This window comes from Erythrolamprus reginae, chromosome 1 (assembly GCF_031021105.1).
Source record: "Erythrolamprus reginae isolate rEryReg1 chromosome 1, rEryReg1.hap1, whole genome shotgun sequence".
Taxonomy (NCBI): Eukaryota; Metazoa; Chordata; class Lepidosauria; order Squamata; family Dipsadidae; genus Erythrolamprus; species Erythrolamprus reginae.
The window spans coordinates 190,929,523-190,946,995 of record NC_091950.1 but is presented as its reverse complement, the minus strand read 5'-3'; positions in this window follow the sequence as shown (position 1 = coordinate 190,946,995).

Below are 17,473 nucleotides of genomic sequence, written 5' to 3'. Positions count from 1 at the left end.
GATAGATAGATAGATAGATAGATAGATAGATAGATAGATAGATAGATAGATAGATAGATGCCTTAATTTGTATTTTATGGATAAACTCATTGACATTAAAGAGTAGATTGGGATTTCAGTTTGTTCAGTCCAGTTAAGTGGCTTTTTAAACAATTTTTTTGCACTTTTGTGTGTGAGCTCAGACACATCCTGCAGTTTCAAAAAAATGAAGTGACTTTTATTCAGAATTGTTAGTTGGAAAAGGCACTATAGGATGATTATTATTTTTATTATAAACCAGTATGGCTTTCCTCCTAGAATTTACTGTAAAGCAAAAACAGTAGCACTTAGAGTTATATACTGCTTTACGGCCCTCTCTAAGCGGTTTACAGAGTCAACCTATTGCCCCCAACAATCTGGGTCCTCATTTTACCCAACTCGGAATTCGGAAGGATGGAAGACTGAGTCCACCTTAAGCCTGGTGAGACTCGAACTGCAGCAGCTGGCAGTCAGAAGAATTTATTTATTGGATTTATTGGACTCAGGGCGGCTGCAATGCTGCATTCTAACTACTGCACCACTGCAGCTCTTAAGTATTCCTGTTAAAATGCAAGAAAGCAAACACCAGTAGTTGAAATGCTATACGGAATGTGGGGAGGATTTCTTTATCTCTGATGTCTTCAAGTCAGTCTTGACTCCTGGCTACTGCCTGGACAAGTCACTGTAGTTTTCTTGGCAAGATTTCTGGAAGTGGTTTGCTGCTGCCTCTCCCTAGGGTTGAGAGAGAGAGATTATATGGCGTTGTGTCTAAGCAGGATTCGTATTCATAATCTCCATGCCCTGAATCAAAATAATGATTAAGGATAGAAAGCAGTAATTCATACAATACAGTGATACCTTGTCTTACAAACTTAATTGGTTCCGGGACGAGGTTCTTAAGGTGAAAAGTTTGTAAGACGAAACAATGTTTCCCATAGGAATCAATGGAAAAGCGATTAATGCGTGCACGCCCAAAATTCACCCCTTTTGCCAGCCGAAGCGTCCGTTTTTGCACTGCTGGGATTTCCCTGAGGCTCCCCTCCATGGGAAACCCCTCCTCTGGACTTCTGTGTTTTTGCAATGCTGCAGGGGAATCCCAGCATCGCAAAAACGAGCGCTTCGCTGGCAACGGAAGTCCGGAGGTGGGGTTTCCCAGCGAAGGGAGCATCAGTGAAATTGCAGCATCACAAAAACACCAAAGTCCTAGAAACCCGACCTCCGGACCTCTGTGTTTTTGCACTGCTGGGATTGCCCTGAGGCTCCCCTCGCTGGGAAACCCCAGCTCCGGACTTCCGTTGCCAGTGAAGCGCCCGTTTTTGCACTGCTGGGATTCCCCTGCAGCATCACAAAAACACGGAAGTCCGGAGGTAGGGTTTCCCAGCAGTGGCGGTGGGTTTGTAAGGTGAATATAGTTTGTAAGATGAGTCAAAAAAATCTTAAACCCCAGGTTTGTATCTCGAAAAGTTTGTATGATGAGGTATCACTGTATATAGGAAATGTTCTTCCCTCCTTCACTCTTGTTTTCAGATCGACTTTCAGGAGCACCACTTAAGTATGAAAGAAGGTTTCAGCAATCAATGAACTCACACAACCAACCAAAACAAATTAAACAAATACGTTAATGTTGCAAGGAGAAATATATTTACAGAAACATTAAAAGACTTATGTCCAATGTTTCTTGAATGTATATTCATCAGAATGTTCTATAATGATTTAGAATCATTTTAGGCTATTCTAAAATGATTAGGCTATTGTGTCATTCCTATGACACAATAGGACAACAGTGAACAGTATAATTTGAATCTGTATTCCTGATAAGTAAGTAATTTAAAAAATCACAACTAAAGATATTGAGATTATACATGTGTGCAGGCAGAACAGTAGCATGATAAGGTATGGTTCAGATTTATGATAGAGTACTACAATCTGTGGGCGTAGTGAGGAATTATAAAGGAAACCAGAAAACCGCAACAGCTATGCAAACCACAAACCACATGAATTTCTAGCCATGACAATCTATTGCTACATTCCTTTGTGGCTGTTTTGTATACGGAAACATGAAATTTAAGAACAATGCTGGGCTAGGACCAACCTAGATTGTCTAGTTTGGTGCATTGAGAGCAGGATTTCAAGGCAGAGTCCACTATTCTGCTCAGCTGGCTGGTTAGCAGAGCCTCCCAAATGTAGAGGAATGCCTTACTTCTTTTGGGACTAAGTAATAGTACTGCCTAAGTGTCTCCCAGACAGCATTACTTCAAGTAAAAAGGAACTTCCCTATGATAAAAACAGGCAATCTTACCCTGATCAAATTTTTGAAGTACAACTCCCACAATTGCCTTTCATTAGATATAGTACCTAACAGTACTAGAAGTTAAAAAGTCCAGTACCATAGGAGGTCTACATTTTAAAGCAACTACCACCATCTCAAAGTCATGAATTTTTGGCTTCGTATCATCAAAAGTCATCACTAACTGTGAATAATGAGGAAACTTCAACAATCTCATGATGGCTTGAATCATATCAGAGCCAAAGTGGCTCAGTGGTTAGAATGCAGTAGAATGCAGGGCAGCTTAAAATATATAATAAAACAATATATAACATCTGTTATTGTTATTGTTATTGTTATTGTTATTGTTATTGTTATTGTTGTTGTTGTTGTTGTTGTTGTTGTTGTTATTATTATTATTATTATTATTAATCCCCGAAGAATGGAAAATTTTCAAACTTTCCATTAACCTGTTTACCAACCAAACATGGTATAGGGAATTTTTTTTACATGAGATCATGTAAGATTATATGTTTATGAAAATCTCCTAAAATATAGTATGTTTGGAAGACCTGGAATGAGGTTAGGAGGAGCCTGAAATATTACGCAATATTTTGCACATACACCTAGGACCCGAAAGGCTGTGGATTTTTATAATAAGCCATAGTGGACTTTGGTTTTGACTTAGTCTGTGAATCTGACCATTGTGATTTGTACAGTGTGGTTTATGGCTTATTATAGTGTGTGACTCAACCAAATATGGCCTATTCAGTAGTCTACATTTAGCTAAAACATGATTTAGCCTTAGCACAATGTACACATGTCTCATGCTTCTCTTCAAAGTGCAGAGAATAGTCAATGAAATGGATCATAGCAGTTAAATCATTAGGGAATTATGATCAACTCATATTTAGGACATACATACGTGCTTAACGTTGACTGTTCTATAAATAATAAATATAATATAAATGAACCCTTCTGGAAGAGGAACAGTGGGGCAAAGGTGAAAGGAAATTAGTCTACTTCTGCAGAGAAACCTTTCGTGCATGGTAGAAAAGAGGTTGCACTTGGAAGAGGAATTGGCTCAGAGGCTAGCTTGTTTTAGTACATATACAGCAGCACAGAATAAGGATAAAGGAGAAGGATTATTATGTGACATAAAAAGTTAATTGCAATAATAATAACAAAAATAATCAAGATTGTAGAATGGCAGTGTTCATATAACATGCAACTAGCAAATGCTCTGTCCTACACATTGGGAAGAAGAATCTGAACTCCAAATACGAACTGAATAACTGAAACCCTCATTGTGTATTGGACAAAATAAATATATAAATAAAAATAAATAAATAAATAAATAAAAGAAAGGGGAAATACTGGAACTTGGAAAGCTGATAAGATTGAGAGAGCAAAAGAGAGAATGATTGTATCCTTTCTTCCAATTTGTCAGGAGACCAAACAGGAATCATCAATGGCAAAATAAATCTGAAAGAAGGGAGGAAGAGCAGCCTTTCACTGCTTCAGATATGGACTAAAGGAAGAAGGTTGCCTAAAAGTTCCACTAATTGGTTAGTTTTTGTGTCTGCAAATAAGGCAATGACATACATCATATCATCTTCTCCCTGTAGTCACAGCATCAACTAGAGTGCTGGGACAGCTGATTTTACTCTCCATAGATTTGACAACTTTGCTGCTGTCCTTATTGCTGAAATAAAATGAGCCTACTGGGGCCAAGAGATTGGTTTAGACTTTTTTTAGTCCTCCTGATTCTGTGTTCAAAAGAATCTACCAAAGTAGGAAGCAAACATTGCAAGTTAAAATGGAAGCCATTGTTTAGATCATCATCATCATTATAATAATAATCTATATTCGTGTTTTGCTTTTAAAATAGTTGTTCACATATGTGATGACAGTAAAGGCTGCAGAGAAAGGAGTTTAATTGCAAATCCCACAGGCTACTTTTGATCACGAGAATATATCACCAATGATTACAAAAATTGCTGATGGATGTATGTGTGTACTGTACACGTGCACGCGTACACAAATACACACACACACAAAGAGAGAGAGAGAGAATCCCCCAGATTTACCAGAACATAAATACAGATTGATTGATTGATTGATTGATTGATTGGATTTGTATGCTGCCCAACTTACAAGGGAGCTCAAGGGCCTCTGGGAGGCTCACAACCAAGGAATAAAACATAGGATGTAACATTAAATTCCCTTAAAGGACAATCTAAATCCATTTAAAACCAACAATTAGAAACAATTAAAACAGTTAAAAACCATACATGTCCTTAATGGCAGGATCCTGATGGTGTACCATCAGATCAACAGCCCAAGGCCTGCCGGAAAAGCCAGGTCTTTAAAGCTTTCCGGAAGGCCAGTGGGGTGGGCATAGTCCGGATCTCAGGAGGTAATTGGTTCCAAAGAGTCGGAGCAGCTACAGAGAAGGCCCTCCCCTGTGGGCCCGCTAGCCAACACTGTTTAGCTGATTATCAGTTATGTATACAAGCAATTCATTAAAATATTCTTGTTAATATATATCCTTATACATTCTCAAATAAAACTCTGTGATTATTAATCAAAGAAATTTCATCAGCTAGTTAACGTGTCTAGGACGTTTGGAACTGAAGTGACAATGAATCTATAAGGCTCTAGGATGGGAAACACTTAGCAGTAGTACAGTACTAGGTAGCCAACAAGCTCTTACTGAATGTTTAAAAGCTGGAACTTCATTTCGATGGACAAAGTGCAATAAACAAAATATTGTAAGTAGCAAATGATAATATTTCAACTGTTTTTTAATCGCCAATTCAGCAAGCAGCTCATGGAAGTGGGGGGTGGGGGTGGGGGAATAACAGGAATTTCAGTGCTTGAAGCTCACAATAGATGGATGTAGTAGTTAGTATTGTTACATACTATAATAGGAAAGATTATTCATAGGTTAGGTCATATGTCATTACTTAAATAAAGAGAGAACAAAGCACCCTTGAAAAAACAGCAATAAAAAACCAGTGATTTATATTTTTTGTACTTAGCTGGGTGCTTGATGATTTACAAGGCAGCACAGAAAGAAATAGTGTGGTACCAGGTCTGTTAGAAGGTGTACACTTCCAAGTTCCAAGTTGTTGCTGAAAAGTACACGGTGAACAAGTGGAATGATTGATAATCTCTCTGAACTTAAACTTAGTCTCTGATATCATGCTGAGAACTCATCATTCATGAGTATTATATTCCTAAATCCACAAAGGCTTGAAGAAATGTTATGATTTAAATCTTGAGTTAAGTCTTGGGGGTCCATGGCTCTGGTATTTAAGGGGGGAGGAGCAGGGGTGGGCAGCAGGCAGGACGGGGTGGAATGCAGTTCCACAGGTGGAAATTAAGATGCATGCGCAGCTCCAGCTGATTGGCGGCTGTCACTTCCTGGATTACTGGTCTCGTCTCGGCTCTCCTTTTTTCCACTGCTGCTGCATCTGCGCTCCTTGCTTTTTTCCTCTTTCCTCCTTCCTGGCCTCGGACGAGCTTCCCTCTCTCCTGCCCGGCTCCCCTCCAGCCTCCCGCGGCCACCTCCCGCCTGAGGTGCAAGCAGAAGGCGTGGGTGGAAGAGGCACTGGCAGCATTTATGCTTCCAATAGCACCCATTTGCCTAGCTACCGAGCCTGAGGCGGGGGGCAACCCAGGAAGGAAAGCATGGGAAACGCGAAGCAAATTGTCACCCCAGCGAGCGACACTGGGAAGGTTGTAAGTCGAGGACTTAACAGTTCACTTGAACGATGATGATCGTTCAAGCCACTCCCACCTGGTCACATGACCAGCAAGCCACTCCTACTCAGTCACATGACCATTAAGCCACACTCACAAAATAAGCCACACCCACAGTGTCGCAGTAAAACCTTTGGCTGCCCATTACTGGGGAGGAGTCTACGGCGAAGAAAAGATTGAGAACTACTAGGATAGAAGGCCATTTTTCCTAAACAATTTAGAGACACTAGTTCTGAAAGTTGAGAGGGAAGTAATCTGTCATTTTTTGCAGAGAATTTTGTCCCTGCTCTCTAGGGACAACTTTGTTACACTTTAATCTGCCTAGGCTGATCTCATGCATCCTGTTATTAAAGGTTTCATTGCAAATAACATCTGCTTTCATTGTTCAAAAACAAAGGAATAGTGGCATCATGGTAGTATGATAAAAGACACAGTGCTGACTACAGTATCTCTGAATTACAGCTTTAAAGGGCATTTTAAAGAGAGCATTTAAAAGTACAGTATGTGAAAAACTACCATGCCTTCTTAATCAATATGTTCAGCATATTGAAGAGGATAGCGATGGGAAGGGAAAGAGATTAAAGTACAGGAAGTCTTCAAGTTACAACCGCAATTGAGCCTAAACTTTATGTTGCTAAGTTAAATATTAGTTAAGTGATTTTTTTGCCCCATTTTTCGACTTTTCTTGCCACAGTTGTTAAGTGAATCAATGCATTTGTTAAGTTAGTAACAAGTAATTGCTATTAACTGAATCTGACTTCCCCATTGACCTTCCTTGTCAGAAGGTCGCAAAAGAGGATCACATGATTCTATGACACTACAACCACCATAAATATGAACCACTTGTCAAGCATCGGAATTTTGATCTTATGATTATGGAGATGTTACAACGGTCGTATGTATAAAAAAAAAACAATGTTGTCATAACTTTGAATCGTCACTAAATGAATAGTTCTAAGTCGAGGACTTCCTGTAGCTGGGCTGATTTAGCCTGTAGCCTGTATGGCTACTGCTACAGGTGGCTATGGCATAATTATTTGCAATAAATTCGTATTGATTGTAGGGGTGAGGTATTGCTTTTCCATCTCTTGATGTTTGGGGGATCTGCAAAATCATAAAACCAAATAAGACGTGTTGAAAATAGGTACCTTCTCTGTTGCATCTGGAAAGCTTTATTTTTACACTAAAACACTTTACCATTTTACTGCCAGTTTGCAAATAATAGGAGGTGGAAAGTGATAAGTGATGTTTGAGGGAAGCAAATGCATTTGTTTATATGTAATACATCAGCAATGGATTAATAATAATAATAATAATAATAATAATAATAATAATAATAATAATACTCAGCTGCTGCAAAAAGATCGCACAGACTGACTAAAAGCATAGACATGATGCTATGGCACAGATGATCCACTGGAACTTGTGCCGGAGCTACCATTTACCAATGGCAAAGAACTGGTGGGATCATAAGCCCGAAAAAGTGGTCGAAAATGAGCAAGCAAAACTACTGTGGGACTTCCGACTTCAGACTGAACGAATTCTGAAGCATAACACACCAGACATCCTGATTGTGGAGAAAAAGAAAGTATGGATCATCGACATCGCAATCCCAGGAGACAGCAGAATTGAGGAGAAGCAGCTAGAGAAATTAGTGAAATACGAAGATCTAAAAATCGAGCTGCAACGACTCTGGCATAAGCCAGTGAAAGTGGTCCCAGTGGTACTTGGCACGCTGAGCACAGTGCCAAAGTATCTCAGCGGATATTTGAAAACCATTGGAATTGACAAAATCTCCATCTGTCAATTGCAAAAGGCCGCTTTACTGGGATCGGCAAACATAATTCGCCGCGACATCACGCAGTCCTAGGTGCTTGGGAAGCGCACGACTGGTGATGAAATACGAAATCCAGCATAGTGATCTCGTTTGCTATGTTGTATTGACATAATAATAATAATAATAATAATAATAATAATAATAATAATAATAATTATTATTATTATTATTATTATTATTATTATTAATTAGATTTGTATGTCGCCCCTCTCCGTAGACTCGGAGCAGCTCACAACTTCCCAGTTCAGACTGGTTCTTAAAAGCAGTAGCACCAGTAGCAAGAGGCTCTACCCACCCACCTGGGATGCTTCTGTGCATGCACAAATGTTGTCATTTTCTGACAGCCATAAGAAGTTTTCATTTCTATAAGCCCTGAGAAGTAACACTAATATTGCTCTGCAGGGAACTGCAGACTCTGCAGTTCGTCTCTGCAGGCCATCAGAGAACACTTTGTCCAACTGTGGTGGCTTCTGACACTCTCCAATGTTCTGACCATGTGCTCAAATTCAGCAGCTTTTTTTTAATCTGCTTCACTTGTCAAATTTGAGCATTGAGAAATTTGGTTTGACCGTGATTAGAACTTCCTGGCATCAGATCATTTCCCCTTCTTCATCCCTTTGTATGAGTCACTGTTCTGAAAAATATTAAGGGTGACATTAAGTCCACTCGGGTGCTTAAATTGCATCAGGAAAATGCAAATATCGGTCACTGGGGAAAGCACATCATTATTGGAATCACAGATGGCAGAGAATGTTCAAAGTGCTCCTTTGAAGCTAGCATAGCACTGCGAGGAAGTCTCCCATAGGCACCAAAGTTTTGAATGCTCCATAGCTTTGATTATGAATAATAATAGTATTAACCTCTTGCCATGTTTTAAATTTTTTCACATGAATATCGTTAGCAGATACTTCAGTCAGAGAGAGAGTCAGATTTGCTTGGGAATATTCATATTTGCCAGATTTATAGCCCACCTTTCATTTAGAAGCTCATGAGAAATATTCCACATTTCCCACTTTCTATTCTTTTTTTTCTTCCTCAAACAATATACACATATGTGTATTAGAAAGCAATATGCAAACTTTATTATGGAAGGTCTCTCAGTAGTAGCTTTCTGCAAACTATAAATAAATATCTCCCTTGTTTTGTCATAGGTAAGATAACTTTCTCCAACATACTTCTTATCAAATAAATAAAGATCATCTGTCTCATAATTAGTAATTCACCAGGCTGGGAATGGGGATGCACCCAAAAATCACTAAAATGTTAAAAACCATAAAAGTAAAACCATAAAAACATAAGCTGCAGGAGATCACCATTCATCCCCCTGAAAGTGCAAACATTTAGGAGGCTCTCACCATTGTCCCCAGATCCCCAGGCCAGATGGCAAAGCCTTCGTGATCTTCCATAAGGCAAGTAAGAGTAGAGCCAACCTTATCTCAAGAGGGATGATTGTCAGAGGGGCTTCATGGATTAGGCATCACCGAGAAGGCAGAAACTTGGTTACTTCTATGTCTCTTATCACAAGGGCAAGTACAGTGATACCTTGTCTTACGAAATTAATTGATTACGGGATGAGGTTTGTAAGGTGAAAACTTTGTAAGATGAAACAATGTTTCCCATAGGAATCAATGGAAAAGCGATTAATGCGTGCAAGCCCAAAACTCACCCCTTTTGCCAGCCGAAGTGCCCGGTTTTGCACTGCTGGGTTTCCCCTGAGGCGCCCCTCCATGGGAAACCCCACCTCCAGACTTCCATGTGTTTGTGATGCTGCAGGGGAATCCCAGCAGGGAAATCCCAGCAGCACAAAAATGGGTGCTTTGCTGGCAACGGAGGTCCAGAGGTGGGGTTTCCAGCGAGGGGAGCCTCAGCGAAATTGCAGCATCGCAAAAACACGGAAGTCCTCAAAACCCTACCTCTGGGCTTCCGTGATTTTGTGATGCTGCGATTTCGCTGAGGTTCCCCTCACTGGGAAACCCCACCTCTGGACTTTCATTGCCAGCGAAGTGCCCGTTTTTGTGCTGCTGGGATTCCCCTGCAGCATCGCAAAAACACGGAAGTCCGGAGGTGGTGTTTCCCATGGAGCGGAGCCTCAGGGGAATCCCAGCAGTGCAAAAACGGGCGCTTCACTGGCAACAGAAGTTCGGAGGCGGGGCATCCCAGTGGTGGTGGCTTGGGTTTGTAAGGTGAAAATAGTTTGGAAGAAAAGGGAAAAAAATCTTAAACCCCGGGTTTGTATCTTGAAAAGTTTGTATGATGAGGGGTTTGTAAGACGAGGTATCACTGTAATATCTTTGAGCCACCAGCTTGCTAAAGCTGCTCTAGTGTCAGTCATTAGAGCCAGAGAAGATGGCAGGTTTGAAATTCAGCCACTTCTATCCGGCTCATGTGAGCCTCTAGGGCCAACAGCATGAAGCCCCACCCACCCATATGGATGTCACTTTTTTGCAACGATTTTCAGGCTCTGTGCATGCGCAGATGACGGCATGTGCAAGGGAGGCGAGCATGGCAGGTGCCCATTTGCGAGCTGGTAGGGAAGGGAAATGAATTTCACCCTTGGAGGATGGCATTTAAAAATGCATTAACATCCATTTACCAGATACTGATGAGTTAAAGTACCCCATACTTTATCATCCCTTCTGGACCTCCAGAAGATTCTCTACAACCCCTACTTACCTTTCTCCTTTCTTCTAAACGGATAGGTAGATTTCTACATGAACCAATCCTGTTTTCATTTTTAAGAGTATTTATGGGTGTATAGAGCTTTTAAAGCCTTTTCCTTTAAAGTGGAATCAAAACAAAACAGAAAGCTCACAAGATCATCCGGCATAAAGAGAGACTATAAATATTTTAGTGCCCACGTTGCCTATCCCTCTCCTTGTAATAAGAGAAATTTTGTACTGTACCAACAAAGTCTAGATTTATCTGGATGAGACGTGCAAGTTAAGGCAAATTCCCCTGGCTGTATTCCCAGAAAACATAAGAACATAAGAAGAGCCATGCTGAATCAGGCCAAAGCCAATCGAGTCCAGCATTCTGTGTCACGCAATGGCCCACCAATTGTCCATGGGGATCTCGAGCAGAAAGAGAAGGCAAAACCCTCCCTTTTCTTTGACCCCCAACAAATGGTACTCAAGGGAATCCTGCCTGCCTCAAGCAACATAGAGGCGGCACATGGGCATCTGTTTCAATAACCACCAATACACTTGGCATCCATGAATCTGTCTAATCCTGCCTTGAAGTTGTTGTGATTCCGTCTGAGGCTCCTCAGGGAACGGCTGAACCTCTGCCTGCTCAGAGGGGGAGGATGAGGAACAGGAGGAGGAGGAGGAGGCCCAGGCAGAAGGGGAGGAGGAATATCAGGCCGAGGGAGAGGGAGAACAGCCAGCTTCTCCCTGCCTTTTCTGGCCCTTTTTCCTCCCAGGAGATTCCTAGAGAGGCCCCACAGAGGCTTCTCCCTGCCTTTTCTGGCCCTTTTTCCTTCCAGGGGATTCCTAGAGAGGCTCTACAGAGGCTTCTCCCTGCCTTTTCTGGCCCTTTTTCCTCCCAGGAGATTCCTAGAGAGGCCCCACAGAGGCTTCTCCCTGCCTTTTCTGGCCCTTTTTCCTTCCAGGGGATTCCTAGAGAGGCTCTACAGAGGCTTCTCCCTGCCTTTTCCAGTTACAATTTCGGAGGCTCAGGTTCTTAAGTGGAAAATGGTTCTTGAGAAGAGGCAAAAAAATCTTGAACACCCGGTTCTTATCTAGAAAAGTTTGTAAGTAGATGCATTTGTAAGTAGAGGTACCACTGTACTACCAAAGTTCTGATGGTATCTCATCCTAAATTAACAGATAATACCTCCTCCCCCCAAAGCAGGATCATGTACATATTAAAACATGTGAAAGAGAGAATTGAACCCTGATCACTGCAACAACTTTTCTTCTCTTCTGCACTTGATTGGAATTGCTTTTTAAGGAAGGTTTGGAAATATAAAAAACAGTATCCTACAAGTGATCAGTAATGGATGGCATGCCCCCATGGAGGTTCTGAGAAATGACGATCAGCCACAGCAAACAATGCTGTCTCAGGTCCAAATTAAGACCCAAAGGGTTTCATATCACCTGCTTGACTACCTTTCTTGAAAAGGGAAAGATGGAGAAAAGTTGGTAAATATCCAAGACAGCTAAGTACAGGGAAGAATTTTTCGAAAAAGGATGCAACCTCATTAAAGGCATCAGACACAATTTCTTTTTCCTAGAGATATTGACTACTGTATTTTCCTGAATCAGCTACAAAGTTTGGTATAACATGAGTATTAAAATGGTTCAAACAACCTATTGGCTAAAAACAATTTGTCAAATTTAAAAACCTAATCAATACAAAATTTGAAAATAGCCATTCATAAAATCAGTTCTCACTCTTAGAGAATCTTCAAGCTTACACATTGCCATCTGGAATCAGTTGAACTGATTTTAATAACAAAATATCTTGCATCAGCAGCCCCAGCACAAAGGGTTTATTGCAAATTTCAGAGTGATTAGCTTACAAAGCAACTGTTTTTAGCCTTATTTTAAACCTACTGCCAAAAATGTTTATTTTTTCTACTGATGTTGCTTATTTCTGGTCTTACGTTCTAATGACAGTTGTAACAGAAATAAAGTTGGGGCCCTCAAGAGCAGCCATAGTTAGATCTGCTTGAATCCTTTGAGCTACAAGGATGTTGACAGGCTGTGTGGTGTTGTGATGACCACCCACATGTTGTTTAGACCCCTGCCCAACATGTCTGGGTGCTGGCTGAAATAGTAAACATATCACTTCAAGAGTAAAAGGTCCTTCTTTTTTTAATCAACTGGTTGTTGGCTCCAAAATAAAAGAATATTGGAGAAAATAACTAACAATTCAGACTTTCTCTTTCTAAACAATCAGTTAAGTAAACAAATATGTAATTGTAAAGGAATTGTTGGAAAACCTGTTTGGTACAGTGATTAAAGACATGAAGTTAGGAACAGGGGACTATGAATTTTAATCCTGTTTTAGGCATAAAGTCAACTGGGTGACCTTGGATCAGTCACTTTCTCTGAACCCCAGGAAGGAAGCAATGAAAAAAATCTTTCTAAAAAAGCCTTGTCGAGAAAAATTTTAGGGACTGGTCCAGACAGTCTCTGAGAAATATGATTAAATGGAAAAGAAAAGTGAATTATATAAAAATACCATTCATCGTATCTTTCTACAAGATCATTTAGCTAAGCTTCCAGATTGGAATTCAAGACTCAGACCTTAAACTGTTACCCAGAACCCTTATACAGTTGCATGAAGTATATTAATATTTGATTGTATATAAATAAATGTAATACAATCCGGCTATTCCTATTATACATGACAAGGAGCTGTTCCTCAACAAGAGTACCCTTGACATTATCCTGAATAAATCACTGAAAGAATAATTTTCTTTGGCTTGGAGCATAATAAGATTATTAAAAATCAAATAAACCAAATACCTAAGAGTGAAATCAGATAAAATGAATATACTACTCCTAACACTTCCCATCTATACATATTAAATTTCAAAGTGGACGAGTTTAGCAGTACAGTGTTCCCTAGATTTTCGCGGGGGATGCGTTCCGAGACCGCCCTTGAAAGTCGAATTTCCGCAAAGTAGAGATGCGGAAGTAAATACACTATTTTTGGCTATGAACAGTATCACAAGCCTTCCCTTAACACTTTAAATCCCTAAATTACAATTTCCCATTTCCTTAGCAACCATTTAGGTTATTACTCACCGTGTTTATTTATTAAAGTTTATTTAAAAAAAATATTTATTAAAGGTGGATGAAAGTTTGGTGATGATATATGACATTATTGGGCAGGAAAAACCGTGGTATAGGGGAAAAAACTGTGAAGTATTTCTTAATTAATATTTTTGAAAAACCGTGGTATAGACTTTTCGCGAAGTTTGAACCCGCGAAAAGTCGAGGGAACACTGTAGTCTGGTTTAAATCTGCCCAACTGTAAAAAGCTTGGAAGCACAGTGATAAAATTTTGATTTCAAAGCCATCATGTTTTTCTGGATAGTGAATTGTGGCTAGGACTTTCAAACTGTCTTAATTCTTTCCTGCTACAAGGTTTATTTCATTTAAATTCCAATTCCAATTTAGTAACTAGGGCAGGGGTCTCATACTCAATTTACCCCCGGGGCCGCTGCAGGTAGAATCTGAGTGAGGCTGGGCCGCATCAGGTTTTCCACAAGTAAAGCTCTTACAAAAACATTCCAATGTTATCAAATGTCTTTATTTTTTCATCTTATTTTGTGTTAAAAAATAATTCATAAGAAAAATTCATAAGAAAAAAAATAAATAAATCAGTAATAAATAAATAAAATGATACTTGCAGCCACTGTTCCTTGTAAGCTGCGCGCGTGCACACGCGCGTGCCCCAAAATACCCCTCGCGCGCCCTTTTCCATGGGCGCGTGCTCCCCATCCCCCTGCCAGCCCGCGGGGGGGGGGCGGGGGCGGGGAGGTGCGGCAGTAGGAGGAAAGGGAGCCGCGGCCGCCCCTGCCTCCCCACGGTGCCTCCGGCCAAACGCGCCCCTGGCTTCTCCGCCCTGCCCTCCCTCACGGGCTGGCAGGGGGATGGAGAGAGAGAAAGAGAGAGAGAGAAAGAGAGAGAGAGAGAAAGAGGGGGAGAGAGAAAGAGAGAGAAATGACTCTTGATTTAAAGCACCCAAATAAATAACAGAGGGAAAACCCCCCAGCCGTTTGTGTGTGTGTGTGTGAACTCTTGAACCATTTCCAATAGCTCACCTCTAATTGCAAATGGTTCAAGAGTTCACACACACACACACACACACACACACACACAAGGGGGGAGGAGACAGGGATGGAAAAAGAGAAGATAATAATAGTAATAGATTTTGGTTTTGTTTTATTATTAATTTCTTTTAATAAAAAAAGAAGGGATTTTTATTTATTTGTTTGTTTGTTTGTTTATTTGCTTGGTTGCTTGGTTGCTTGCTTGCTTGCTTGCTTGCTTGCTTGCTTGCTTGCTTGCTTGCTTGCTTGTTTATTTATTTATTTATTTATTTATAATTCTATGCCACCCAGCCCCAAAGGGACTGTCGCTCAGACACTATACTTTTCTGCCCACACCGAAAAAAAATTAGAGGGAACATTGCTTGCAGCCTGTAAGATGCACTTTTTTACAAATCCACCTTCTTTGAATGGCTTTCCTGCTTTAGCAATCATCTCACTAACCAAATAGCTAGCTTCGACTGCTGCATCATTCTCTTTGGTTGCTTTCTTAAAGAAATATTGTTGCCTCAGTAGATATATTTTAAGTTTAGCAACCCGGTTTGCTCTCTCATCCCCCTGGTATTTTGCATACTCCTCAGCATGTCTAGTTGTGTAATAACGTTTCAAATTGTATTCTTTGTGCACCGAAACTTTCTCTGTGCTCAACAAAGAAATATTGCACTTCCCACTTTGCCTTAAATTGTCTGTGCTCATCACCAACCTTTCTCTTCACTGCAGGCTTTGAAAAAGACATGTTTGGGGCTGTGTAATGGTGTCACTGTTTCTGTGTTTAGCAGCTAAACTTTAGCCAATGCATCTTTTCTGCTTTTTTTTTTCTGTCCTGCTGAGTAGCAATTTCTGCCTCCGCTTCTGAGCCTAGGGTAATGGTGCAAGTTCACATTATGCCCAGCTGATGTCCCGCCTCCGAGGGCAATATACCCCACCGTGATTGGTAGGTTCATTCAGCTCTGCACACAAAACTGAAAAGTGCCATTCGTATCAAACTCGGGCCGCACTAACATTAAACTTTGATATTGAGGTGGGGGTCGCAAACTATTGTCCTGAGGGCCACAGTTGGCCCATGGGCCACGAATTTGAGACCCCTGAACTAGGGTCACTTCCAAACAGCCTCCTTGTCCCAATTTGAAGGTGTTCCACTAGCATTGCCAGAAGATTTGACCAGAAACAACAGTATCTCATCATTTATCTTTAGGTAAAGCAATCCCAAACTAACTCTATGTGCTATATTCTGAAATTGGTGTTTTCCCTCTTATTCCCTTGTTGGTCTAGACCAGTGGTTCTCAAACGTTTTGGTTTCAGGACCCCTTTATATTCTTGAAAATGACTGAAAGCCCCAAACAGCTTTAGTTTATTGTGTTATATCTTATCAATATATACTGCATTAGAAATTAAAGTTGAGAAATGTAAAAATGTCTGTCTGTCTGTCTGTCTGTCTGTCTGTCTGTCTGTCTATCTATCTATCTATCTATCTATCTATCATGTTTTCATGGACTCTTTAAAAGGGTCACAGGGACTCCCAGGGTCACCAGACCACACTTTGAGAAATAATTTTGCAAGAATTTATTTGTGGGGACATGTTGGAAATTTTGCAATATTTAGAGCAACATACTTTTTTAAAAGCTGCATTATTTTTCTTAGGTGTAGAGGCCTTTGACAATTTGAAATGGATGTTCAAAGTTTTGGAAGATGTGGACTTTAAAGATGCAGGAGAAGAACAGGCTCTCAGCACAGGAATTATTTTATAGATGAGAAGTAATAGGCTAATCTATTGTGAGTTACTAGAATTTTGTCAGGGGAAATACAAAATAAAATGAAGAGAAGAACTGATGGTAGAAAATATAATTGCCTATAGAGTGGTACCTTGGTAGTCATACTTAATGGGTTCTGGGAAACGCAATGAGTATCAAAAACGATGAGTCCAAACAACTATTTCCCATCAGGAATAATGTAGGAAGTCACAAAGCAGCCGACACTGACAAGTTCTAGCTTGTGTGTTGAATACCAAATTCAATGAGTTTCAAAGCAGTTGAGTATCAGGGAATCACTTTTGTTTTCCTAGAGGTAAACAAGAAGGTAATCTGTAGGAAAAGTAAACAAAAAAGTTTATGGTTTTGTGCATTATAAAACCAAGTTTGAAATATTTATTTATTTATTTGATTTGTATGCCGCCCCTCTCTGTAGACTCGAAATAGAATTATATATAAATGAAAAAATAATAATTCCTAAATTAAATAAACTTTTATTGAAATTTGAAACAAAAGGAGAACAAACGAAAGAATATAGGATAAAATGGGATAGAAATGTTGTTTATAATACTCATGTTTTCCCGAAAATAAGACCCTGTTTTATATTTTTTTTTAACCCTGAAATAAGCACTTGGCTTTATTGTCATGCACTCAAAAGCCCGATTGGGCTTATTATCAGGGGATGTCTTATTTTGGAGGAAACAGGGTATACAGATGGAATGTTGAGAAAATATGTAGTTGAAAAATGTATAGTACGTTATAACCTTTAGTATATGTCACCAGAGAAATTGTTTAGAATGTATAAAGGCACTTTAAATTTATGATGGAAATGTAAACAACAAAAAGGAACATTTTATCATGCTTGGTAGACAAGTAAAAAAAATAGAAAATTTTGGATTCAAATGCATACTTATTTGGCAGATTTTAAAGACTATTATAAAATTGAAACCAGAAGTTTTTCCTTTGGAACTGATGGATAAACAATTGGGGGAAAAGTCAAGGAACTTTGTTTTCATGTATAATAACTGCAGTGAGATAATTGTGCGTCATAA